Raw genomic sequence first — 27,838 nt, forward strand, 5'->3', positions numbered from 1 at the left:
GTGGTGGGTCCTACTGCTCCTCATCAGATGAGGCATCATCAGTTCCATAGCCTGATTCAGAATCAGAGCTGGGCACATAGTCTCCTTTGGGCGTTGGCTGTGTAGGACATGCAGTTTCATGATCACCCTCATCATCATCATCATCATCATCATCTCCAGCATGCTCATTTTGTGGGAAAGGATTCACAAGATATGTGTCCAATGTGTCATTAGTTGTTTCTGTAGGTTGGGTACCATGGGAATCAGATTTTGTAGGTTGGGTGCCTTGTGTGATAGCTTTGAGAGGAGGGTTTTGTGGCAAAGAAGGTGTACAAGGCACAACATCAGAAATAACAACATTGGATATGTTCCAATCAGGAGGAGGAACATGTGGCTTCCTAGTATCAAAGTAGCCAATGGACATGCGGATGACTTTAGAGCTCTCATGCTTAGCAAACATTGCAAGCAGTTCCTTGTCTGTTCTGATTTCTACATGGGATTCATCGGCAAGGTTGAACAGTTTGACAACATCATCGTAGCCTTTAGAGTATGAATGCAAGATATCATCAACGAAGTCCTCGAAATTAGTATAGTCACTGTCTACAACCTTGCTGGTACTATACTAGCCACCCTCCACTCTAGTATTGTTACCAAACAATTTTATATCAAGGAAGAAACTTGTTTTTGGATCCATCCTACAGATGAACGCGGTATCAAATCGGAAGCTATCTAGGGTTCAACACAACAAGAAACCGAGATAGAACACAATTACTTACCCATCAGGAAGCCACTCTAGGCGACATGGCTCTCGTTCCGGTGGCGCCATGCCGCCCACCACGGTCCGGGATACTCTGGAAGGCATAAATGTTTAGAAGCATAGCTCGTATCCAATAGGTCCGGGCTACTGTATTGTTTTTTTTATTATTGTGGTATATTGGTATATATAAGTTGGTAATTTAGAAGCAAGATGTTTGCCCGCATAAATTCACTATCCTACAGTGTACAGTAAAACCCAAATTCATCAAATTAACTAGCAGGTAACCCCACGCCAAGCGCGGGCAACAGAGCATGTCGTGTCCAATAGATGTATGTAGAGTGGCAAAGGTGGCATAACCCGGTAGACCACCTGACAAAGCTACTGGTTCCTATGTGGCCGGTTTTTTTTCTCTTTGTAAGCGGCATTTTATCGAGCACCTAAAATGCACAGCACATGAAGGGCTAGGCACACCTGCAACGCACAGCACACCAAGGGCACAGAAAATACAGAAAATGGGTCTTCATGCTTGCTGTCCATAGGAAGGACAAACAATGCCAAGAAGTCACAGTCACCGGCGGAGAGGAGAAGAAAGGGTACTCACTGCGAACCGTGGCAACCGAGACAAGGCCGGCGCAATGGCTTCTCCTCCGTGGCTGACTGTGGCGCCGCCGCTGCCTGCGTAGGCTGCAGGGGACTGGAATGGGGAGGGCGCCGGCGACGGGCTAAATCGGCTCGGCCACCTGTGCCGGCGTGGGGCGCACCGGGTCGTGGACGGGCAAGCGAGGTTTTGGCAGGGACGCAGGACGACGCGGGAGGCAGGTCGCGCTGGCTCCCCCGTGGGCGCGCGCCGGCGGGCAGTGCACGGGCGTGCGCGGCGGCGGCGGAGGCGCCCGCGGGGAGGGAGCGGAGGCCGCGTGGATGGGTTGAGCGGAGGCCGTGTGGACGGGATTTCCTCTTTTTTTTCCTTTTTTTGGGGGGAGTCGATGTTTCCAGAGTCTGTACGGTGAGCTGTGGGATAGGTACGGGTTTTGCTGTAGCAGGAGGGAGCAGATGGAGAGGATCGTGGATCCTGCGGTCAGGAAGAAGCGATGATGTGGCTGCAGGGGACTCAGGATATTGACTACGCCAAGTTCACCCAAAGGGCAGGGGTAAAATTGGGATTTTTGAAAAAATTAAGAGACTCCACACTAGTTGACGGTGGAGAAACCTAACGGTCTTGACGGTAGTGGCACTCATGGAACGTAAAATTAATTTTAATGGCACTCATGTCCAAATCAAAGATCCAGTGGTTTGCCCGGAATTGTGGAATCATTCAATGGCACACACGGAATTTTCTCAATTTATTTTAGCAGTCAATGACATGTGGGACCTATATGTCATCCTCTTCCTTCAAACAGATCGGATACAGTCCAATATCATTGATATTATATTTGTTTTTATATTTCTATTCAGATTCGGATTCGAATACAACAACTATGTGGAATATGATGCGAATGGACATCGGTATCATAAATACGTGATTTGAGTATTTAGATACGATCATGGATGTTGAATATTCAGACTTAAATACAAACTCCTAAATCGATTCAAACTCAAATACGGTCAGAAAATAACCATACCATTGGCACCCCCACTTGTTACCATCGCAAACTTGGCCATCTAGAGCGGGCTGCCGCAGCGGGAGGGGTTGCCGGAGGAGTGCCACCCCTTCGCGCGCGTGCGCGGGGGGGGGGGGGGGGGGGGGGGGGGGGGGGGGGGGGGGGTTGTTCATCGGTGAGAGGGATCTGGTGTGGACATGGCTGGATGTGGCGTGGAGGCGGCGACGGCGTGGTGGAGGCAGGGAAGAAGGTCGGCAGCAGGCTCCATGCGTGCAGTGGCGTGGAGGCGGGGACGAAGGCCGGGGGTGGGCTCCCTGTGAGTGTCGGTGTTGGACGAGACTGAGCACGAGACCACGCGTGGGGTGAAAACAACAAAGGGAAATTTTTGGGTAGCCACATGTTAGCGCAACAGGAATGGATACTGGGAGGGGGGATTTAGGGGGTAAACAAACTTGAGAGGCCTAGTAGATCTAGTAGTTAGTTTGCTAGAGTGTGTTTTCTAGTCTCCACTACCAAAAATATGATAGGTAGTCTGTTTGCGTAGTTTGTTGGAGATACTCTAATGCAATTTCTAGTGATTAGATGACCGCATCAGCTTATAGTCGTGTAAACGGGCGCCCATGGAAAACCACTTCAATTTAATGAAATCATACTTTGGTATGTAATTCGTTGACCGCAAGCTTTATCAATTTGGAAGTTAAAAACTCAGGTTTACGTATTCACATTGAATCCACAAAATTTGAATCTGAAATGGAGTTGTGGAAGTAGCATTGCTAAAATAATTGATTTTGAATGTGGCTTTGTAATGATGAAATATGATTCATATAGAAAATATAGTTGTTGAATTCTTTAAAATGGAATCAACTCATATATAGATATCAGTGAATCATATGTTATACAGTTTAACTAGAACATTAGGCGCCCGAATATCAGTGAATCATATGTTATACAGTTTAACTAGAACATTAGGCGCCCTATCTTGACTATTTGGCCAAATTTATAGATACTGAAGTATTTAACCAAATTTATAACAATAATTTTCTCATTTCATAAATAACAATAGTTTTCTTGTTTCATACAGAACAAAATTAAGAAAAATCTTTTTGCATGTAATACACTAAGATCTTTTAACAATAAAAGAAAATTAAACCATGAATGTCATCGGACATCTTCGAGAACTCTATTACATCAGGCAGGACTATAAAGGATCATTGTACAATCTCAGAGTTCAATTTATGGTGGTGAAATTTGAAAAATAAAACATCTATCTAAGTAGGAAGTATACATGCAACCATAATGAACTTCAAAAGAGTTTGTGCTGAACTTGGTCCAAAACAAAAAGACTCATAGAATCTCTTATTAATGTGCAGTTAACATCAATTTATATACTCCTAAACCACTCGATGGCGGCTGGGCAGAGGAGACTGCATCTGTGCACCTGCTTCACAACTCAAGAGAAAATTTAATCTTATCCAAACTTGAAAAAAAATATCTTACAAGCTGCCTAGAAAAATAGCTTTTCTGCAAGCTAGTTCAAAATTAATGGTAACAAGACCACTGAAATGATATACATGTTGTACAGAGTTATAGGCTGGGTAGCTAATTTTTCCAACATAATGAATGCTAATGATCCAGGGTATAATTGCAGTGAGCATGTAATCACTAATCATAAAATTAGAAATACAAGCAGCAGGACAAAAATGGTATCAGTCACTAAAATATTGCAAAAAAAAAGCAAATCTTATAACACTATGATATATACTCTACCGAATAGAAGGTATACACCTATTGCTGTTGTAAGCTAGCATTGGCCCAATTAAAGTGACAACCATTGATTAAAGAATAAGTATGTGCTGACAAAGTCTCAATCAATGGAATTTCAAAACGTAAATTCCGAGCAAATAAACAAATTTACATAAGAATGTGGCATATGCAAGCTAAACATGCATTTGAGAAGTACCAAAGCAAATTGAGAAGGCCATTACCAATCACCATGCTTTGGCTGTTTCATCATGAAAGCTTCCAAATAATTTGGCCCAGTATATAAAAAAGGTGAATTGAGATTCAGTCTGCTGAGTATGGTAAGATTCAAAAGGAGATAAAACATTGTAAAGAGATATTTACCTTTGCGCTAGCAATATGGCCTTGTTATACTTCTGTTATAGTGAGAGACAAAATTAGCAACTCATAGTTAAATAGTGGGTACAGATAAGCAAAATTACAAAGCACTGAAAAGGAGGCTCTTACTATCTTAGCCCCTACAGGCACATGCACTACAAATTCTAGATGTAAAGCTACCTCTTCTCTGCATATAACCCTCTATGAAGCCAAACATAAGATAGAAATCGCAATTTTTCCCACTTACCAAGCTCCTGGATGAGAATCTGTGAGCAGACCTGCCGGTGATAAGCCTTCTTTCCCTGAAAATGCACATGATTTTGATAGTTCTATAAGCACTGTGATAGCATATTTCTCATTACTAATCCATAAACGCACCACGGATTAAAAGTGCTGAGTAAAATCAATTTCCCATCATTTTAGAAACTAAACTCAAGATGCCACACATCAATCAAAAAATAGGTGACCAACTGTTTCCTGCTCATTACCGAATATAAGCAGGTGAGGTCACTCATAGTTCTTTTAAGCAGTCTATGGTTAGATAGTAACAATAGTAAAATGTATCAGGATTTGGAAGTCTTACAAAACAAACACGAGTCGCAAATGAATAGACTAAAATCTATGGCAGTTCTTGCTGATTATTGATACTGAAATCTAAAAAACTAAACATTGGGCGCATAGTGGCATATATAGAGAAGGACATCAGTGTTGACTCAAGTTGCTTAGGGCCAATCAACTCCTAATAGCTCCACGACCTCTATAATTAAAAGGGCAATTACCAATTGGTTCGCACAAACATCAGTCCTGAATACTACTCTAGAAGAACCAGCGATGAGCCGCGGATGCTCCGAATGCTACGATGCTTCCAGAATCGAGTGGTTTTTAACTAACCCTGATTTTTTAAGTGCTAAAATTTGTGTTACATGAATCTTCACCTTTGAATTTTAATGGACTAATGTTTACATTTCTGAATTTCAAGTTTAAAACAATATCTTACTCCAATTCTTGCTATATAGCATCTCACAAGGTTCAAATTATTTGCATCCACAAAGTTTTAGGTTAATACTAGAATAATTTTTATCTTAACAAACTACTAAAAGAGAGTACTGAGATATAAACTAGGAACTTGCACAAAATCGATAGAGCAACAATTCATTATTTTTTATAACAAGGGATTTGACCAATCCTTGTGTACAAAGCTGGGAATCATTTTTTAGTTATTTCTTTTTTAAATATGTAAGTGAACTAAAGGAAAAAAACTTAAATAGTTTGGCGTGGTAAAACAAAATGGGTAGCAAGAATAACTCGATTCACTGGCAATGGAAAGGTGGTCCGTGACACGTATCGTTTTTATGACGAGGGATTCGACCAATCATTGTGTACAAAGTTGGGAATAACTTTTTTAGTTCTCTTTTTAAATATGTAAGTGAACTAAAGGAAAAAAAACGTAAATAGTCTGGCTTGGTAGAACAGCATGGGTCGTACGAGTAACTCAAATAATTGTAGGATTCACGAGCAATGGAAAGGCAGCGTTTGGTTGCTGTAATCTATCCATACATGCATCGTTTCATCTTGGATAGGTGCCTGGGGCCCACCCAGCGGCGGATCCAAAGGGGGGCTGGGGGGTTTCAGCCCCTCTAATGGCTTGATTTCAAGCCTAATCACTGTAGCAAAAGCTTGATTTCACCATTAAATCTTCATGCAAATCAACATCTCTATTGTTTTAGCCCCCCTTATCCCGCATCGTGCATCCGCCAGCCCACCTGTACTACCGTTTGCTTGCTGGATTGAATGAATCCATCCATGACCGAACGATCCGAAGCCACCGAATATTCTCGATCGATGCTGTATCCTCCTGTGCGGCAAAAATCACCGACTGACGCCATCCAAGACGCCGGACGAAGCGTCTCGCTCTTCTTTCCGCCTCGCCAAGCTCGAGCGCGCGTCGCTCGGTGGCTGCTGTCAGACTACCAGACGGTTCGTGGCCGACGCGTGGGAGCAGGTGGCGGAGGGCCAGCTCCTAGCTGCACGCACACAGGAACGAATGCGTCTAGTACCTAACAGCGAGTGTACTTTTGTTACATGCATTCGATCATATGGCACTATGAGAAGGCATTTTTTTAGAAACGAGAAGGCATTATTGTAGGAGCATATTAATATAATGTAAATTAATGGTGATTTCTCTTTCTTAAATCGATCTATTATTTTTAGGATTAAGTCAACTTTTAGCCCATCAACTACTGTGTTGGTCTAATTTTAATCCTTAACTACAAAATTGTCTAGTACCGGTACCCCAACTGTCAAAACAATTCACTTTTAACACCTGGACGGGGGCAAGGCTGTTTTGACCGACGTTGAGTGGTTTTGACCACGCCAGCGACCGCCACGTAGGACGCTGGTCTGCATCTCAGCGACATGTGGGGCCCGCGCGTCACCCACTCATTCCCTCACTCTCCTTCCTCCCGCTCCAGCAACATTCGGACAATGCAGTCGAGTCGTCGTCGCTGCCACCGGACAAGCAGGCTGCTGCGCCATGGCCGACAAGCGCAACTGCTGCACTGATGCGAGGCGGATGGGGTGATCGGGCCACCGGGGCCATAGGCGCCGACGGGGACGAGACAGTGAGGCGCAGCTCCAGTCGAGCCGTCGTCTCGTGCGTGTGCGCTGCTCAGCCACCGGACGAGCAGGCGGCTGCGCCATAGCTGGCGAGCGCAGCTGCTGCACTGCTGCTAGATGGGTGAGCACGCGCCCATTGCTTTGCGCCCGCACCATAGGTAGTCGCCCTTCCCCTCCAGCCAGCGCGCCCACCCGATGCGGAGCTGCGTCTCGGCGGCCTTACCAGAGGCGGGCTTCAGAAGCAGCGCTTCCTCGATACCGGCGATGGATGAGATCTTGACCCACAGTTCCAGATCCACCAGCTCGTCGTCTGATCTGAAGGCCACGTCGGTTATCCGGCGCGGGGAGTCGAGGCGCGGCAGCCCAGCAGGCAAGGATTCGGTGGAGGCGGAACGGCAGGCGAGCGACGCCGGCGACTTGGTCCCAGATGAGGGGCGTGGCGGCCCCCACCGTAGAGGCGTAGGCGGAGTCGGCCACGTCGGCGCCCGCGGCATCCTCGTCCAACACGTCGAGCTCATCGATGCGGTCGTCGTCGGGGTTAGCGAGAGAATCGCCCTCGATGGCGGCGACGGTGGTCGAGCGCGGAGGCCACGTCCTCGTCCTCCTCGTCGGCGAGGAGAGCGGAGGAGTTGTTGGAGTCGGCGGCGGGCGTGGAAGAGTGGGAGCGGGAGGCGGATGTCGGGAAGCGGGAGGAGGACGAGGAGGAGAGGCGCGAGTGGAGGATGACTAAGCCGCAGCGGCGTAGATCTTGGTGGAGCTAGACGACACACGAGCTGGGCGGTGGATTCCACGGCCCTCCCCCACCTCGTAGCAGTGCAGCAGCTGCGCTCGCCGGCCATGGTACAGCAGCCTGCTTGTCCGGTGTCGGCGAGGACGACTCGACTGCACTGTTCGAATGCTGCTGGAGCTGGAGGAAGGAGGGGAGGGAATGAGTGGATGACGCGCGGACCCCATATGTCACTGAGATGCAGGCCAGCGTCCTACGTGGCGGTCAATGCCAGCATGGTATGGTCAAACCCATTCCACGCCAAACAAAATAGCCTCTTCCGCGTCCAGGTGCTAAAAGTGAACGGTTTTGACAGTTAGGGTACCAACACTAGATAGTTTTATAGTTGGGGGATAAAATCAGACGAACACAATAGTTGAGGGGCAAAAAATGGACTTAATCTTTATTTTTAAATTATTGTTGCATTTGTAATAGACTAATAGTAAATTTATACAAATATGTCTTATAACTAAAAAAATCTTAGATGGACCAGTACAATTAACCAAAACAAATCTTGTACTAACTCATACCATTCCACCATACACGTAACCAAACAATCAAACCATACCATCTCATACAGAATTGTCTCATCCATCCTTAGTCCATCTAGGATAATCCATCCCATCCACCTCTATGCACCTAACCAAACACTACCTAACTGACTCTCACTTAGTTTGATATGAAGCATTGGACCGGGTAATAACCCATTTGTCTGAAATACAATACTATTTGCCTCTTAGCTTTCACACGTTGTAAGGATCTAAGTGGCCAATGGAGGATGAATAGCCTATTATAAATTTTTCTACAAATATATAGCACTAGAGCAAAGTGGTTAGATTAAAACACAACCCTAATAGTTACTACTTTGCCTAGCCTAGTTCACCTAATACAAGCCTCCTACACAAGTCTCGTCGCAAGTTACCACTATTAGACAAGCAAAGAGGCTAGCAACTAAACAAGCTACTCCTAGCTGAGTTAAGCAAGTAAAGCAACTAACTAGCTACTCTACTCAACTGCAACTACAACTAGAAACCTACAACAACTAGCAACAGCTACACAGGCAATTGAACTAGTGTAAGTGCAATCTAGCCCTAATATGGGTTTTGGTGATAATGACCACATAATTAGAGGAAATGATATTTTTTCGAGTTGACAAGTAGGTGAAAAAGTAAGGACGATGCTAAGTAAAGTAGTGGAGCCCCCAATTACAAAAGATTGTGGTGTTGGACTCAACGATGGTTTAAATTTGTTTTATATTTTGAAGTTGAGTATATGAACCACCATGCTATCAAGGGGATGCAAATACACAAGCTTTAATGTGTAACCAAGTGTCAACTCAAAACCACCATACATAAATTCTCACACAAAAAACAAAGCTAGCCAAAGCCTAACTCCTACCTTCAACTATCGGGCTTGGGCAGAAGTGCCACATATTATCTAGCACTGCCGCATCGCGACACTACCCACAATATGCGGCACTGTCGTGACTTAAAGGTCAGTTGGGGGGAGGATGTATTTATACCTCTTCATTCTTCCTCCTCCCAACGGCTAGCTCATTCATTCACTCCTAACAACCAGCAGACAAGCTCCTCTCTAGCCATTAAAGGCTCCCAACCTCTCCCCATTGATTCCTTGACAGATTGGTCTCCAAAATTGACAAGAGAGCTTGCCAAAACGAGTTCTAACTCCTAGAGCACTTGGTTCATATTCAAGCCGGTGTGTTGCATTTGTTACTCTTGGAGCAAAAGCTCCTAGCTGGCTAGGCTTCGTCCATCAAAGCACTACAACATCTTGTATGTGCTCTGGGAAGTTTGTAACTCTCCCAACATCTAGTAAGAACTCTCAACCAAGATACTTGTTATCTTGACTTGAGAAGAGGATAGGGTTCGATGAAACCGAAGCCTTTTTGGCTTCCTCAACAACGTGGAGTAGGCAAGCCTTGTTAGCGAGCTGAACCACATGATAAATCCTTTGTCTTTGTCTAGGGTTTGCTCCCTATCAATAGGGTATATACAACCTCAGGAACATCTTTAATTTACTCGATCTAGTATATTTTTCATTCATCGTATTTTGAAAGGTGTTCTCAAGGTGCTCTGATACACAGCAGTACCAGTGACGCGTCTTTTACTAACTGCTGCATTGAGTTAAATTTTAAACATGCATATTCACCCCCTGTAAGGATCTATGCTAATCCTAGAGGGGGATGAATAGTCCTATTTAAAACAAATCTCAATCTTGCTATTAGTAACCTGTGCGGCACTGCCACTCCACCTGATAAGCTCGAAATCACAATTCACAATCTACCCAAGGAAATTTAGGTTGAGTAATTTACTGAGCCTCATGGGGTACTGTAGAGCCTATTTCACCACTTGAATGTAGTCGAAAGCTTACGCACAAGTAGATCGAGACCAAACCCTAGAATCACCAACAAACAAGTATAATACAATACAAAGCAAGAACACAAGAGAGACAAGGTGTTTATCCTGTGGTTCAGATCGCCACCAAGGCTTACCTACCTCCATGTTGTTGAGAAAGCCACAAAGGTTTGGGTTTCGCAATCCCTATCCTCTTTCCCAACTCAAGAGAGCAAGTCTCTTGATTTGAGAGGTTCTTACTAGAAGAGTGGGTGATTACAAACGTCCTGGAGCTGCCACATAAGTTGGAAGCTTCGACGGGTGACATCTAGCTAGTTAGGAGCCTTGCTCTAGGAGTGTTGACGATCACTAACATCAATTATAAACCATCCACATAACCTGTATTTATACTTAATTCCATCACCAAACATAGGTATAGGGGTTTAAACTAATAAATTCCATGAGTTTTGGTGAATCTGTGTTTTCAGCAGGGTTTATCTAGAAAACCATCAAGGGGACCTATTCGTCAAAGAAAATTATAGAATTCCACCACGCAAACAGCGTGGGAAGATTCTAGAAGACTCTAGGAGGCTCTCACCGAAGCAGACCCTGAGGGGCTACCATGTGGGGCCAGCTGGCCCCACCTGTAGGCCGCCTGGCCCCGAGGCCCACCTGTCAGCCTCCGCGTCAAAATGTCGGTTCTCCAGCGTCTCCTTGGTTGCATCTATGCCATCCTTTAAGTCGGTTTGATCCAAGGGCTCACATTAGACGCTCCAGCCTATATATACCAACTCCTGCCACCCTCCCTGGAGCCATCCTGAAATCCTAATTCATATCATGAGGATCAGAGATAGCTATCAAGAGAAGATTAGTCCTCCATAGGATCTAGTCATGTAAATAATAGTGAGATAGAGGGCGAGGGAAGAGTTTGGAGGAGGTGCCGGCCTATCGGTGCTCTCTCTATGGCTTGTACCTTGGCGGATCCAAGTTCTACTTGAGCTTGCCTTCGGGATTTCTCTGGTAATCAACTTCTAATTGAAGTAAGTAATTGTTTATATTGTTCATCAGGATCACGACTCTCTTTTGAGTGCTTTAATTTATAGACGCTCTAGGTTAAAGTTTTAATCGTAAGTGTAAGTGTGGTGCTTAGACTTAGGTTAATCATGGATGGACCCTGCATTCCGGATGGTGGTAGATCGCGTGTGTGACATCAGTTCTATATAGCCTATACTATATAGCTTCGTTGATCCTTTGTAGTCCACCTCCCGTCTGTAGGCGCAAGTAGGACACGGTTACAAAGAAAAGCATCCTCTACTGGTGTCTTTCCCTAGTAATGTCCCCAGTTGAATAGTATAAGACATAGCTTACCCAAGTCAAAATTAGAGAACCTTAGTTTTTCTCTCTACGCTCCTATTTATCTCAACCTTGTTGCTACCTCTAGTTAAGTTAGATCGTAGTTAGTCTCACACATTTCCCTGTGGATACGATACTTGAAATACTTCTGGATAAAAGCTACATCGGTATCCGTGTGCTTGCGGATTTACCTATGTACGTTAAATATACCAATAAGCTTTCTGGCGCCGTTGCCGGGGAAACGGTTGCGGAATTAACTTCGAGCCTAGCTTGATATTTTATCTTTTATTCTTTCTTTTGTTTTGCTTTTTCTTTTTACTATGGATTCCACTCATGTCTATCAATATGCTAAACCCACGAGCGCAAGCCTAGAGCCACCAAAATCTTTAGAGCCTATCCTAACACCTGACTATGAGCTGTGCCTGTGTTTTATAAAATTGATATGGGATAAATCCTTCTCGGGAGAAGGCAACAAAAACTCATACTCACACCTACAAGAGTTTGAATAGACCTGTGCATGCTTGCGTATCGCTGGCATGTCTGACAAAACCGTAAGGTGGAAGTTGTTTCTGTTCTCTTTGACAGGAAGAGCTAAACATTGGTACAGTCAAACAGTAGGAAGTATGCAAGGAGATTGGGAAACATTATGCTCTAAATTTTATTTATGTTTCTTTCCCATTCTAAAGTGGTTAGCCTTCAAAAAGAGGTTCTAAATTTTAGACAACTAGAAGAAGAATCTTTTGGTACATCGTGGGATCATATTAATGAACTCATCATCACTGGCCCAGACCTTGCCATTGAAGACCCTATACTTCTTCAACATTTTTACATGGGTCTTAGCAAGGATTCCATGGAGTCCCTTGATGCAGCCTCTAGAGGAGCTTTCCTTCATTTGTCTACTAGTGAAGCAAGGGCTATGCTTGATAGAATTAGTGGAAAGACTCACTGCACTAACATTCATAATGAACTCCCTGAGAAAGAGAAGAAATCATCTCCCGAACAAGAAGAAGTTTTGATAGACAAATCACAACCATTCCAATCGCAAGATTTAGCTATCAATCCCAAATCATCAATACCCCAAAATCCTCCAAGGGAAGAAGAAATTCAACATTTTAAAATTTCTTGTGAGGATGATCTTTTTGATGCTGATAAGAGACCTTCGAACAAATATAATTCAAATCCTCTCAAGAAGGGATCTCTTAGAAAGCGTCCTTATTCCCATATGGGACATTGGGAAAAACCTAAGGATGAAATGACAAGTGATGCCATAGAAGGAGAGCCGACCCATCTAGAAGCCATTTCTATCCTCTCCCCTTCTATGTCCACATTAGATGTCTCATCTGAACCCATCCTTGACCCCGATGATTCCCCTTATGCTCTTTCTCCTGAAACTTATAATGATCCTAGAAATCCACCATGACAACCAAAGCATAGGAATCATGAAGGCCACAAGGATGACCAAAAAGAGGAACGATAATGGCTGGAATGTATTAAAAACTTGTATATCATTGCTAAACAATGGATGGACAAGGACGAAGCCTTATGAGTAGAATCCAAACTTGGATTAAATGCAAACAATGAGCTTAAATCAATATCTTTAATAAACATGACTCATCCAAGTTTGGAGGAGGCCTTAGACAAGATCAACCCGAGAGCCACCAATCCATGGGAAATCTTGGACAATAAAACATCCAATGAATGTCATAGACATGGAATGATGGAGAAAATGTTTCTGCCTATACACATTCATGAAGAAACACCCTTAGAGCTTGAAAAGGAAGATAACATCAATGAGCATGGAAGTTATTTCATGAACATTTCATCAAATCCATGCTCGCATGATAAATCTCCTAAATTAATTGGTCTCGCCAACATTACCACACACGAGATCTTCAACCCCTCATTCTCCTTGTTCATAAAGACTTTGAAAGGGTGGTTGTAGATGCATATATTTATCATAAATATTGCAGATCTCGTTGTATGAATCTTGAGATAGGTACACAAAGGTTGATGTTGGAGGGGAAATCACTTCACCAACTTGAGTGCAATTAGAAGGTTTTCCAAGGACAAGCTTTTGTCCTAAAGCAAGCACTTTCGGGAGATAACACGAGCTTTCACTTTTTGCTGTAATGCCCTTGTGAAGTGAGCATAGAAACATAATTGTGAAAATATTCCTTCGGGTATTATTGTCACTAACCATTCTAGGTTTGAAGCAAAAAGAATGAAGAATGACGACCCAAGGTATGTCCAACCATTTATCATGCAACATTTAATTACATCCATCCAAACTTGATTCTTCTACAAAATTCAAGCTAGGGGATAGACTTCCCTAAAAAAGCATCTCTTGCCATGTTGCTAAATTATTTGGTTATCTCTACTTTTAAGACATGCTCAATTTGCTAAATAACAATCATATCCTTTCATCTCCGTTTGAGTAAATCTCTATAGTTGAAAGCTCTAGTTTGGTTTTGGTGAATTGATGAAACCCTAAGTGCTAACCTAGTTTATCAAGTGATCATGAGATAGGTAGCACATTCCAAGTGGTGAAGCAAATGAAGATCATGACATGATGATGGTGATTCCATGGTGATGATCTAGTGCTTGGACTTGAAAAGAAGAAAGAGAAAAACAAAAGGCTCAAGGCAAAGGTATAAATGGTAGGAGCCATTTTGTTTTGGTGATCAAGACACTTAGTGAGTGTGATCACATTTAGGATCGATAGCCGTACTATTAAGAGGGGTGAAACTCATATCGAAATGCGGTTATCAAAGTGCCACTAGATGCTCTAACTCATTGCATATGCATTTAGGATCTAGTGGAGTGCTAACACCCTTGAAAATGTTTGTGGAAATATGCTAACACATGTGCACAAGGTGATACACTTGGTGGTTGACACATTTGAGCAAGGGTTAGAAACTTTACCGGCGGAGTGTCTACCCGTAGAGTGCAGACAGTCCGACGGTGCCACCGGTGCCCTAAACTCAGGTGAACGTGGTCACTGTAAGTGACCGGACGCTGGTCTTTGAAGGACCAGCGCGTCCGATCAGTAGCAGCAGAAGAAGCGCAGCGTCGGTCGTTGACCAGACACTGGCGCTGAAACAACCGGACGCTGGCTGGCTGCATCTGGTCACACTGACATGGTCATGCACAGGGGAAATGCCAAGTGACCGAACGCTGGGTGAGTCCGATCGAGCATGACCGGACGCATCCGGTCGTAAAAATCGTCTCTCGATGCTTACTGGAAATGACCGGACGCTGAGGTCCAGCGTCCGGTCACTTCACAGCAGCGTGTCCAGTCATCACTTGACCATTGAGATCAGGCGCTTAGTATTTGAAGAGAGGGAACATGTGGCACGCATCGCGTGACCGGACGAGCGTCCTGTCAATATGACCGGAGCGTCCGACCACCCCGTGTTGTGCCTAGTGAATGGGGTACAACGACTCTATTTTATGGGGGCTTCTATTTAAGCCCCATGGCCGGCTTAAGCTCACTCTCTTGGCCATTTGTATTGACATAGCAACCTTGTGAGCTTAGCCAAAGCCTTCCCACTCATCTCCATCATTGATTCATCATCTTTGTGAGATTGGGAGAGAATCCAAGTGCATTGCTTGAGTGTTTGCATCTTGAGGCACTTGGTGTTCGTGTTTCGTTGTGGGATTCATTTGTTACTCTTGGTGGTTGTCGCCACCTAGATGGCTTGGAGTAGTGAGGATCGTCGAGCGAAGGGTGGTGATTGTCTTTGGCTCCGATCGTGGTGATTGTGAGGGGTTCTTGACCTTTCCCCGGCGGAGAGCCAAAAGGTACTCTAGTGAATTACTCATGGCTTGTGTGATCCTTATCTTGTGTTAGTTGTGCAGCACCCTATTGAGGGTTTGGCGTGTGATGCCAATTAGCGCGTGAACCTCCAAGTGAGTGAATCGCCATAATGAGGAGTAGCTTGCTGGCAAGCAAGTGAACCTCGGTAAAAAATCATTGTGTTCATCATTTGATTCCGAGGTGATTGGTCTTCATTGGTATTCATTCTTGTGATTATTTGGCTCCTTCCTCGACACGGCGGTATAAACATCTTGCTCACTCTCTTTACATTACCGCAAACTAGTTGTCAAGTTCTTTAGTGTAGCTAGTTGTGAGAGCTTGTTAGTTTGGTTAGTGTGGCTCTTTAGCTAGCTTTTGAGAGCACACTAACTTAGTGTAGTGTCATAGCTATTGTGTGGATAGAAACTATATAAACTAGAATTGTGGTAGGTGGCTTGCTATTTTAGTAGGCTAGTGCAACACTTGCTTCGCCTCATAATTGTCTAACCGGTTTGTTGAGTGTTGTTGTAGATTTTTAATAGGCTATTCACCCCCTCTAGCCATTAGGACCTTTCAAGTGGTATCGGATCTGAGGTCACCGTGATTTGAGGCTTAACAACCTTCGGTGTAAAAATGGCTCAAATCAACAACACCAAGAAGCCACCCCAATTTGATGGCACACATTATCCGTATTGGAAATCAAAGATGACCACACATATCAAGTCAATCAATAGAAAAGTGTGGAAGGTGGTAGAAACCAAAATTGAGATTGGTGATCCAGAGAATCCCACCGCGGCCGAAGAAGTGCTTCTCCAAAACAATGACATTGCTCTAAGTGCCATTCATGATGCAATTGATGAGAGAACTTTTGAGCAAATCAAGAATATTGAGATGGCCCATGAGGCTTGGAAGAAGTTGGAAGAATCATTTTAGGGCACTCAAGCCGTGAAGGGTGCAAAGGCATACATTCTCAACGAGAAGTTTGCAAGCTTCAAGATGAAGGAGGATGAGAGTGTGCCAGAGATGTTCCATAGGCTTCAAGTGCTTGTCAATGATCTCAAAGCACTTGGAGAAGAGGTGAAGGACAAGGACTTCTCACACAAGTTCTTGAGATGCTTACCTTCAAGATTTGGCACATTGGTCACTATTCTAGTGAGGAGTGGTTTGGACACCATGACACCAAACCAAGTGTTGGGAGATATAATGACCGATGATACATATAGAGATGACGATGAGAAGGAAGAAAAGGAAAAGAAAGATGAGAAGAAGGATGAGAAGAAGAAGAGTGTGGCATTCAAGGCCACATCATCCAAGTGCAAGGCAAAGCAAGATACATCAAGTGAAAATGATGGCTCATGGGATGATGATGATGACGAGAAGATGGCTCTCTTTATCAAGAAATTTGGCAAATTCATGATGAAGAAAGGGTACCATGCTAGAAGAAAGAAATCTTCATCCAAGAGCAAGGAAGAATCAAGAAGGTGCTTCAAATGTGGAAGCAAAGATCATCGTGTTGCTCAATGTCCATACAATAGTGACAATGATGATGACAACATGAAGAACAAGAAGGACAAAAAGGAAAAGAAAGAGAAGAAGGACAAGATGACCTTCAAGAAGAAGAAGGGTGGTTCATATGTGGTCACTTGGGATAGTGATGCTTTCTCAAGTGATGATGATGATAGTGATGATGACAAGACCACCAAGAAGAAGGCACTTGCAAGCATTGACATCAATGAGAAGCCTTCTCTCTTTGACACTCCATCATGCTTCATGGCTAAGGCCACTACGGTACAAACTTGTGATGATGGAAGTGATGATGAACATGATAATGAAAATCATAGTGATAGTGATGATGATGAACCTACTAAAGATGAATTATATGACATGCTAGAAGATGCTAAAGAACACTTTGACATTAAGAGAAGGGAATGCAAGAGCTTGAATAAAGAGGTAAAAGCCCTCAAGAAAGCCCTTGATGAGCTCAAAGCAACTCATGAGAGGCTAGAGGAAGCCCATGAGAAGCTTGGCAAAGCTCACAAGAAGCTTGAAAAAGCTCATTCCTCTTTGCTTGATGAGCAAAATAAAAAGAGAATGTTGAAACTTGCAATATAGGCTTAACTTGCGATATATTTGATGAATCATTATCTATGCCTATCATTGTTGCTCCCACTAACCCTTCTTGTAGTACTTCTACTTCCACCTCATCTAGTAGTGATGGTTTCACTTGTGATACCTCACTAATGGTTGAGAATGAGAACCTCAAGAAGGAGGTCAATAAGCTCACTCACACCTTAGCTAAAGCCTATGGTGGTGAGGACCGCTTGTTTATGTGCTTGGGTAGCCAAAGAGCTTCTCTCTACAAAGAGGGATTGGGCTATACCCCCAAGAAAGACAAGGCAGCCTTTGCTCCTCACAAGACTAGTTTTGTGAAGAACAATGGTCAGTTTTGCACTAGTTGCAAGTAAGTTGGTCATAAAGAGCATGAATGCAAAAACAAGAGCAAAAATGCTAATGTATCCTACATTAAGCTTGATTCTTTTTATATGCTTACCAAGGGTGCAAATGGTGTAAATGCTAAGTTCATTGGTAAACCATGGATGGGCTCAAAGAACAAAGCCATTTGGGTACCAAAGAGCTTAGTAACTAACCTTCAAGGACCCAAGCAAGTTTGGGTACCTAAAAAGAATTGATCTTCTTTTGTAGGTCAATTACAAAGCCGGAGGAAGGCATTGGGTTCTTGATAGTGGGTGCACTCAACACATGACCGGTGATGCAAGAATGTTCAACTCAATCAACACCAATGGCAATGATGGTTATGATAGTATTACATTTGGTGATAATGGCAAAGGCAAGGTCAAAGGGATTGGTAAGATTGCAATATCCAATGACATGAGCATATCCAATGTGTTGCTAGTAGAGAGCTTGAACTTCAATTTGCTATCTGTGGCTCAATTATGTGATCTTGGATTCAAATGCATATTTGGGGTAGATGATGTAGAGATCATAAGTGTAGATGGCTCTAATTTGATCTTCAAAGGATTTAGATATGAGAATCTATACTTGGTTGATTTCAATGCTAGTGAAGCTAAATTATCTACATGCTTATTCACTAAGTCTAGCATGGGTTGGTTATGGCATAGAAGGCTTGGTCATGCTGGAATAAAACAATTGAATAGATTGGTTAAGCATGACTTGGTTAGAGGCTTGAAAGATGTTGTATTTGAGAAGGATAAGCTTTGTAGCTCTTGTCAAGCCGGAAAACAAGTTGGAAACACCCATCCTAAGAAAAGCATGATGAGCACTAGTAAAACATTTGAGTTATCGCACATGGATTTATTTGGGCCAACACAATACATTAGCATTGGTGGTAACAAATATGGCTTTGTGATAGTAGATGATTACACTAGATGCACATGGGTATTCTTTCTAGTGGACAAGAGTGATGTGTTTGCAACATTCAAATCATTTGTCAAGGGCATTCACAATGAGTTTGAAACAACCATCAAGAGGGTTAGAAGTGACAATGGTAGTGAGTTCAAGAACACTAGAATTGATGAGTTGTGTGATGATTTTGGAATTAGACATCAATTCTCGGCCAAGTATACTCCACAATCAAATGGCCTTGTTGAGAGAACGAATAGAACACTTATTGATATGGTAAGGTCTATGCTTAGTGAGTACAATGTGAGTCAATCTTTTTGGGCCAAAGCTATCAATACGGCTTGCTATAGTAGCAACCATCTTTATTGTCATCCATTAAAAGAGAAGACACAATATGAGCTCTTGAATGGTAGAAAGTCCAACATTGCATATTTTTGGGTCTTTGGTTGCAAGTGCTATATCTTGAAGAAAGGCACTAGATTAGGCAAGTTTGACAAGAAATGTGATGAAGGATTCCTACTTGGTTATTCCACTACAAGCAAAGCATATAGAGTTTGGAATTTGAATAGTGGTACTCTTGAGAAAGTTCATGATGTTGAATTTGATGAAACCAAGGATTCACAAGAAGAGAATGAGAACTTGGAAGATGTTAGAGGCATTCAACTTTCAAATGCCATGAAGAACATGGATATTGGTAAATTGAGGCCTATGCAAGTGAATGATGATGAAGATGATCAAGTGCAAGTGCTCTCCAACTCAATTGTGCAAGATGAAACAAATCAAGTTAGTACAAGTGGCTCTCATGATAATGAACAAGATCAAGTGGCTAGTACATCATCTCAACCCAATGATCAAGCAAGTGCAAGCAACCAGGTTCCAATCCTCCAACCAACCAATGTTGCAAGGGATCATCCATTGGACACTATCATTGGTGATATTTCAAGAGGTGTGCAAACTAGAGGGTGCATGAAGAATTGAATAACTTCACAAGAAATCAAGTATGGGAATTAGTAGAGAGACCAAAGGGACACAATGTAATTGGAACCAAATGGGTCTTTAGAAATAAGCAAGATCAAGGTGGGATAGTAATAAAGAACAAAGCAAGATTGGTATCACAAGGCTATACACAAGTTGGAGGTCTTGACTTTGGAGAAACATATGCCCCGGTTGCTAGATTGGAAGCAATTAGAATCTTGCTAGCCTATGCTTGTGCCCACAACATCAAGCTCTATCAAATGGATGTTAAGAGTGCATTTCTCAATGGTTACATCAATGAAGAAGTATATGTTGAGCAACCTCCCGGTTTTGAAGATGACAAGAAGCCCGACCATGTGTACAAGTTGAAGAAGGCATTGTATGGTTTGAAGCAAGCACCTAGAGCATGGTATGAGAGATTGAGGGACTTCCTACTCTCTAAAGGGTTCATGATGGGCAAGGTTGACACCACTCTTTTCATCAAGAAGATTGGAAAAGATTTATTTGTATTGAAAATCTATGTTGATGACATCATATTTGGATCAACCAATCAAGACTCTTGTGATGAGTTTGGAAAGATGATGGCTAATGAGTTTGAGATGTCCATGATTGGAGAGTTAAGTTACTTCCTTGGTCTCCAAATCAAGTAATTGAAGAATGGTACATTTGTGAGTCAAGGCAAGTATATCAAGGACATGATCAAGAAGTTTGGCATGAGTGATAGTAAAGCCATTAGCATACCAATGGGAACAAATGGCAACTTGGATAGTGATGCAAGTGGAAATATGATGGATCAAAAATTGTATCGGTCTATGATTGGAAGCCTACTCTATGTGACCACATCAAGGCCGGATGTCATGTTTAGTGTATGCATGTGTGCAAGATTTCAAGCCTCCCCAAGAGAAAGTCATTTGAAGGCTACTAAGAGAATATTGAGGTACTTAAAGCATACATAAAATGTTAGTTTGTGGTATCCCAAAGGAGCAAAGTTTGAGCAAGTGGTTACTCTGACTCGGATTATGCGGAATGCAAGGTTGAAAGGAAGAGCACCTCAGTCACATGTCAATTGTTGGGAAGATCACTTGTTTCATGGTCATCAAAGAAGCAAAATAGTGTTTCATTATCAACCACTAAAGCCGAATACATATCTGCCGGTAGTTGTTGTGCACAAGTACTTTGGATGAAGGCCACTTTGAGTGACTTTGGAATCAAGTTCAAGAAAGTGCCATTGCTATGTGACAATGAGAGTGCAATCAAGTTGACCAATAGTTCGGTTCAACATGCAAGAACAAAGCACATTGATGTCCACCACCATTTCATAAGAGATCACCAACAAAAAGGGGACATTTGCATTGAGAGTGTAGGCACCGAAGATCAACTTGCCGATATATTCACCAAGCCATTGGATGAGAAAAGGTTTTGCAAGCTAAAGAATGAGTTGAACATATTGGATTTCTCAAATATGTGCTGATGCACCCCCACTTATATGACATGCCTCTCCTTCGAGCAATCCAAGGTAAAAGTTGATTGGCATGACATACATCCTTGCTAAGGACATGTTAGTGCATCTAGACATCTTTCATATTTAATAAGCTCATTCATGAAAATCAAATGATTTTGATGATTTTATGGTACCACTATTGCTTCTATGCTTATTTTGATCTAGTGGTAGCATGTGACATGTTTGTGGGCTTGTAAACCTAGTGTTTGATCTAGAAAATAAGCTCTAAGTGTTTAACTCAACATGGTACAAGATAACCCTTATTTGGAGGTGTGAAGAAGCTTGTCCTTGGATCAAACCGAGTTCAAATGCCTTTGGTAAATGATCTAGATTGGACCAAATTTGGGAAAATGATCCTCACCCCATTGATTGACATTGATAATCCTAACCTATCTATACTTTAAACCTTTGTGGTCATTGATGACAAAGGGAGAGAAAAACAAAGATATTAGTGATATTAGTACATGGGGAGAAAAACAAAGATATTAGTACATGGGGAGAAAAACAAAGATATTAGTGTACTAATATAATGAAACACAACAAAGTGGGAAAACTTGACATAAGGGGAGAGATATGACAAAGAAAAGGGATCAATTAAAATTTTGAGCACACAAGTAGGGGGAGCAAGCTCATGAACTTGTATGGTGCATTTGAATGTGTATTTCATATGTTTGCTTGCATGGATCTCATTGTATGAATCTTGAGATAGGTACACAAAGGTTGAAGTTGGAGGGGAAACCACTTCACCAACTTGAGTGCAATTAGAAGGTTTTCCAAGGACGAGCTTTTGTCCTAAAGCAAGCACTTCCGGGAGATAACACGAGCTTTCACTTTTTGCTGTAATGCCCTTGTGAAGTGAGCATAGAAACATAATTGTGAAAATATTCATTCGGGTATTATTGTCACTAACCATTCTAGGTTTGAAGCAAAAAGAATGAAGAATGATGACCCAAGGTATGTCCAACCATTTATCATGCAACATTAAATTACATCCATCCAAACTTGATTCTTCTACAAAATTCAAGCTAGGGGATAGACTTCCCTAAAAAAGCATCTCTTGCCATGTTGCTAAATTATTTTGGTTATCTCTACTTTTAAGACATGCTCAATTTGCTAAATAACAATCATGTCCTTTCATCTCCGTTTGAGTAAATCCCTATAGTTGAAAGCTCTAGTTTGGTTTTGGTGAATTGATGAAACCCTAAGTGCTAACCTAGTTTATCAAGTGATCATGAGATAGGTAGTAATGGAGATGGGGATTCTGATCTTCCATTAGGTGATGGTAACTATCATTGTGGCGGAGAATGACACACCGATCTGGCTTTAGATCGAAAGATCAAACCCTACAATCTTAGCACCACAGCTCCTCTGGTTATCAACTAAGTCACGGACCAGGTTGACCTCACCAAGAAGGCTAATCCCTGCTTGCGCAACGAAGAACACAAGCAAGAACAAGAAAGGTCACAACCAAATTGCAGATGAATGGTTAAACTCACGAAGTTGGGGTCTCACAAACCGATGAACGGTGAAACTGTTCTTGATAGATTAATCTAAGCAAAACCCGAACCCTAATGGAGGGGCGATGGCTGTTTATGAAGACTCTAGGGTCGTGCAAGACCCCTGGACGCGCTCCTAATGGGCCCAAACTCGATACATGGTCCAACGGACCAAAAGACAGTGTTGCAGCACCCTGGCAGATTCTAGATACTGAATTGTTTCGACGATTTCCGTTGATTCCGAAGAGATTTTGATGTGGGACCACTTGAGTTGGCTTCCTTATCAAATAAGCTTTCCATCCATATGTGGATCGTCGAAAACAGAGTCTAGATGCGTCTTGGGTGACCAATTTATTGCAGACTGGTCCTGGAGGCCGAGGCAGACTCGAAATCATGTTGGACTGGGCCTCCGGTTCGTGTTGGATGTCCTTGCTGGTCATGATCACCTCCTCCACATCCTCTTAGTCCCTCTTGACCCTCTCCAATGTTCCTAAGCAAGATAACATCATTAGGTAGTAGTCTATTCTCAAAAGTATGAAAAGGATCACTTAAGAACGAGCTCACCTCTAAATTGAGTTGACGCATTTGAGCCCGGGACATTGGACCTTGCATGACGGTTGGATGATCAGCTGGTACATCCAAAGGAGTGATGTCCTCATCATCCTCCCCCTCTTGAATTGGAGTTGTCCTCGACTCAAGCTCATCTTCTCCCAAATAAGGTTTCAAATCTGCAATGTTAAATGTGGGACTAACCCCAAACTCGGGTGGTAACTCAAGTTTGTATGCATTATCATTTATTTTCTCAATAATCTTATAAGGACCAGCTGCTCTTGGCATTAATTTGGACTTATGCAGCTCAGGAAATCTATCTTTTCTCAAATGTAACCAAACCAAATCACCCGGTTCAAGTTTAATCTCTTTTATACCTTTACTACCAGCTATTCTATACTTTTCATTCATTCTTTCAATATTTACTTTAGTTGTTTCATGCAACTTACGAATAAAATCAGCATGCTCTCTAGCATCACTATGTATTCTCTCAGTGGTAGGTAAAGGCAAAAGATCAATAGGAGCACAGGGGTTAAAACCATACACTACCTGAAAAGGACTTAACCTTGGTGGTTGAATGTTCCGCCCTATTATATGCAAACTCCACATGCAGCAAACACTCTTCCCATATCTTCAAATTGCACTTCAAAATTGCTCTCAATATGGTAGATAATGTTCTATTCACAACCTCAGTTTGCCCATCAGTTTGGGGATGACATGTTGTAGAAAACAGCAGCTTGATCCCCAATTTATTCCACAACGTGCGCCAAAAATGACTCAAGAATTTTGCATCGCGATCTGAAACAATAGTAGAAGGCATACCATGCAAGCGAACGATTTCTTGAAAGAAAAGATTAGCAATATGAACAACATCATCGCTCTTATGACAAGGAATAAAATGTGCCATCTTAGAAAAACGATCAACCAACACAAAATACTATCCCTCCCCCTCTTAGTCCTTGGCAAACCCAACACAAAATCCATAGATATATCAGTCCAAGGAGTAGAAGGAACATGAAGAGGCATATACAAACCATGTGGATTCAACCGCGACTTAGCTTTTTGACATGTGGCACACCGAGCCACGTACCGCTCTACATCTCGCCTCATCCTTGGCCAAAAGAAGTATGTGGACAGCACCTCCTCTGTCTTCTTGGCACCAAAATGTCCCATCAATCCGCCTCCATGTGCCTCCTGCAACAACAAAAGACGAATGGAACCAACTGGAATGCATAGGCGGTTAGCTCTAAATAAAAACCCATCGCTGATCATAAACTTATTCCATGTGCGTCCCTCTCTACAATTAAGCAACACATCCTTAAAATCAGGATCAAGCGCATATTGTTCTTTAATGGATTGAAGACCAAAAATCTGGCAATCAAGTTGGGATAGCAATGTATATCTTCTAGACAAAGCATCAGCAATCACATTATCCTTCCCTTTCTTGTGTTTGATAATATAAGGAAAAGATTCAATAAATTCAACCCATTTAGCATGCCTACGATTCAGATTATTTTGAGAGCGAAGATACTTAAGTGATTCATGATCAAAATGAACAATTCTTTAGGCCACAAATAATGATGCCATGTCTCTAAAGAACGAACAAGTGCATATAATTTTTTATCATACGTGGAATAATTAAGAACAAGACCATGCAATTTTTCACTAAAGTAAGCAACCGGTTTACCATCTTGCATCAAAACACCACCAATGCCAACTCCACTAGCATCACATTCTAGCTCAAAAGTCTTACCAAAATTTGGAAGTTGCAGCAATGGTGCGTGTGTAAGCTTGTCCTTCAAAGTGTCAAAGGACTCCTCTTGTGCCTCTCCCCAATGGTGCTGAAATCTTTGATGAAGCGGCGGTAGAATCCTGCAAGACCAAGAAAAGTCCTCACCTGTGTGACGGTTTGGGGAACCGGCCAGCTCTTTATGGCTTCAATTTTCATCTCGTCCACCTCAATTCCCTGTGGAGTTACAACATAGCCAAGAAAAGAAACTCGATTCGTGCAAAAGATGCACTTCTCAAGGTTACCAAATAGACGTGCATCACGTAAAGCATTAAAAACAGCACGTAAGTGATCCATATGTTCATCAAAAGACTTGTTGTAAATCAATATATCATCAAAGTAAACTACCGCAAAATGTCCAATAAAAGCTCTTAAAACCTCATTCATTAAGCGCATGAAAGTGCTAGGTGCATTTGTCAAACCAAAAGGCATTACTAACCACTCATACAACCCGAATTTGGTTTTAAACGCAGTTTTCCATTCATCTCCAAGTTTCATTCTAATTTGGTGGTAGCCACTTCGCAAGTCAAACTTAGTGAAAATTATAGAACCACACAACTCAACTAGCATGTCGTCTAGCCTAGGAATAGGATGACGATACTGAATAGTAATATTATTGATGGCTCTACAATCAACACACATACGCCAAGTTCCATCTTTCTTAGGAACCAAAAGTATAGGAACGGCACAAGGACTAAGGCTTTCACATACATACCCATGGTCCAATAGATCTTGGACTTGCCGCTGAATTTCCTTAGTCTCCTCAAGATTGGTTCGATAGGTAGCTCGGTTGGGCAAGGTTGCTCCTAGAATCAAATCGATTTGATGCTCTATCCCTCTCATAGGTGGCAGCCCCGGGGTATCTCAGCTAGAAAAATGTCTTCATACTCCTGCAAAAGGTTAGTGACAGCAGGAGGTATCGAGCTAACAATATCATCAAGCGAAAACATAGCTCGTTTGCATACCAAAGCATAGCAAATATCATCATCAGAAATTTCAGCAAAGTCACATTTTGTTGCAAGCATAACACCACCCTTCAATTTAATCCCCTCAGCCTTAGAAATAGATGTAGACTTATCCTTTTTAGGTGGGAAAATAGAATTAGCAACTTGCTAATTTTCAGATTGAACATCATTAAAACTAGCAGCGCGTTCTCTATCAGCTTGTACAATTTGAGCAGGGGTTAAAGGTACCAAAGTAATTTTCTTTCCTTTGTGCACAAAAGTGTATTTATTACTTCTACCATGGTGTGTAGCATCATTATCATGTTCCCAAGGATGACCCAATAAGAGTGAACAAGCTTGCATAGGTACCACATCACAATCAATAGAATCAGCATAAGAACCAATCGAAAATGAAACTTTGTATGTTTGTGTTACCTTTGCTTTACCAAAATCATTTAGCCACTGAATATGGTATGGATGAGGGTGTGGCCGTGTGGTCAAGCCAAGCTTCTTGACCAAATCAGAACTCACCAAATTATTGCAGCTACCTCCATCAATAATGACACGTGCGCAACGGTCGCTAATGACGAAGAAAATCTAGAACAAGTTATGGCATTGTAGCTTCTTAGGTTGCTGGACTTGTGAGCTGAGAACTCGTTGTACAATGATGCTCCTATAAACCGCCATGGCCTTGTCACCAAGGACTTCGCCGTCCTCCTCATCTACATCTTGGTCTTCTTCATCCTCAATGTCAGAGGTGCTGATGTAACCATCTTCTGTAGCAATATATGCCCGCTGACTTGGGCAGTCCTTCTACACATGGCCAATGCCATGGCAGCAGTGGCACTGAATGCCCGAAGTGCGTCCCATTAATGCAATAGATGAGGAACTCTTGGTAGGCACCTGCAAAGAATTTTTACCTGAATCCGAAGGTCGTGAGGGAGGTGCCTTAGGTGTAGCGGAAACTCTAGAGGCTGCTGGTCGCTTGCTCGCTGGTGGAGGCATCCAAAAAGTGGTTGACTTGGTTAGCCCCGAAGATGGTGCCGAGCATGGCGTGTATGTGCTGGTGCTGACCTTGCTCTTGCCCTGCTGTTCACGCCCCTGCAATTCCTTTTCTGCAAGCATAGCAAACTGAAACAACTGGTTGACAGTGTTAAATTCTTTATAATCAACAATGTCCTAAATCTCACGCCTCAAACCCGAATAAAAATGACAAATGACATCTTTGTTTCCCTCCACAACACTACAGTGCATCAATCCCTTTTGGAGCTCACCATAGTAATCTTGTACAGATTAATCTTCTTGTTCTAAACGCATCAAGTTCTTACGCAAGTCTCTATGATAAGGAGGAACAAAATGATCACGCATAGCTACCTTAAGTTCTTCCCATGTACCAGGTAAAGCATCCTGTGCAGCTAGTCCATTCCACCAAATAATGGCAAAATCCTTAAACTCACTAGTAGCTTGTCTAACTCTATGCTACTTAGGTACAAGGTGGGCACTAAACTTTTGTTCTACCATCATCTCCCAATCAAGATATCCCTCAGCATCATAATGACCCAAAAAAGATGGCATTGTGAACTTAATTTTAGCATAAGGATCATCGGGCACATGGTGATTATTACCTTGACGGTGATGGTGGACACCACCCATACCTATCGTGTTGCGGCAAAGACGTTGTCATAATCTCTCTTGTCGGAAAGCTGCTCGACCTATGTTCCCGTTGGCATCATACACTATGTCTTGACCATCTATGTTGCTGCCGAAGACGTCGTTGTTGCCCGCCACAAAGGTTTCCAACTCAGTAACCTTGTCGGTTAGCATGGAAATTTGTTTGTCCAATCTCTCCATGCTGTTGCCAATGTT

The sequence above is a fragment of the Miscanthus floridulus genome, chromosome 7 (assembly GCF_019320115.1).
Source record: "Miscanthus floridulus cultivar M001 chromosome 7, ASM1932011v1, whole genome shotgun sequence".
NCBI lineage: Eukaryota > Viridiplantae > Streptophyta > Magnoliopsida > Poales > Poaceae > Miscanthus > Miscanthus floridulus.